Genomic DNA, 1,316 nt, shown 5'->3' on the forward strand with positions numbered 1-1,316 from the left:
CGGCAACTGCCTGCCGCCGCTCCCCGCAGCGCTCCGGCCGCCATCTTGCCCCGCCTCCTCCGCCGCATTACCGCCTCCACCGCAACCGGCCACCGCCACCACGACGCGCTCCACCGCACCGCCGCCTCCCGCTGCCTCCCGTGTGCCGCCCTGCCATGGCCGCCGGCGACCTCGCCCATCGCCGGCGAGTGCCCTGCGTCCCATGCACGAGCCCAAGCTCGACCCGCCGCTGCCAGGGGCTTCCCCGACCTCCACCGCGACCGCCCCCGATGCCTCACGGGCGGATCTGCAGTTCCGGCGATCGCCGGAGTTACTCACCGCTAGAGTTGACCTCTTCCTCCAGATCTGCATGGTCCCGACCATGAACCGCGGCGTTCCCCGAACCAAACGCGCCCCGCCGTCCCGCTCCGCTCCGTCCCGGGATCTCCCCATCCAACTTCCGCGAGGTCTAATTCTCTCTAAGTCCCAGATCTGCATATTTTTCATGCCATATTCATCATGTCATAACTCTGTCATCGTGGCTCCGATTCGTGCGTGTAGCATATCAAAATGTTCGTCTCGTCGAATACATCATTTCATGTCATTGAATCATTTTCATTGGAGCTCATCTTGATGCCCGAAATATCGTTGGAAGAGGGCTATGTGATGATTATGTCAGATCTATTTCAGCAAATGGCCTTTTGTCATTTTTGCCATGATTAATGTGTGCATGCTATGATCCTGAGCTCTACATGTGTTTTGTAGAATGCCATGTTATCTTTACAGGGGTGTATGCCATGTGTTTTTGTGATCTTTGTGGTGACTAGCACAAGCATGCAAAGTAGCTTACTCAGTGATGCTGTTTTCAGGGACTTAGAATTTCACTAAGTCCTTGTCCTGTTATTGTTTTTATGCCTTATGTTCATGTTGTTTCGTAGTGATCCGTGCCTCTTTTGAGTATGATCAGTAATGATGTTTTTTTTATATTGTGATGCTCTATCCATCCGTGTCTTTGTTTGCAATTATGGAGCACCATAGCTTGAGTAAATCAAGCTCTACTTTTGCTATAAAATGATCCTGACAGATTGTTAACATGTTTAGCGATCTTGCCAAAGATGTTGCTATTGATCCATGCATGCTATGATGTTGTTCTTGCCATGTCTAGCTTCTATGCCATGTCTTCTTGATGGGTGTGTGCTTAGTTTGTCATGCCATGCTTTGTAGTGAGTGCATCGAGCTCGTAAACATGCCTCCTTGTTAATCAGTTTTGCCATGTTCCAGTTTTTCACTAGTCTGAATCTGTTTATGTTTTTGCTATGTTCACATGCTTGCAATTG

The sequence above is a fragment of the Triticum aestivum genome, chromosome 2A (assembly GCF_018294505.1).
Source record: "Triticum aestivum cultivar Chinese Spring chromosome 2A, IWGSC CS RefSeq v2.1, whole genome shotgun sequence".
Classification (NCBI taxonomy): domain Eukaryota; kingdom Viridiplantae; phylum Streptophyta; class Magnoliopsida; order Poales; family Poaceae; genus Triticum; species Triticum aestivum.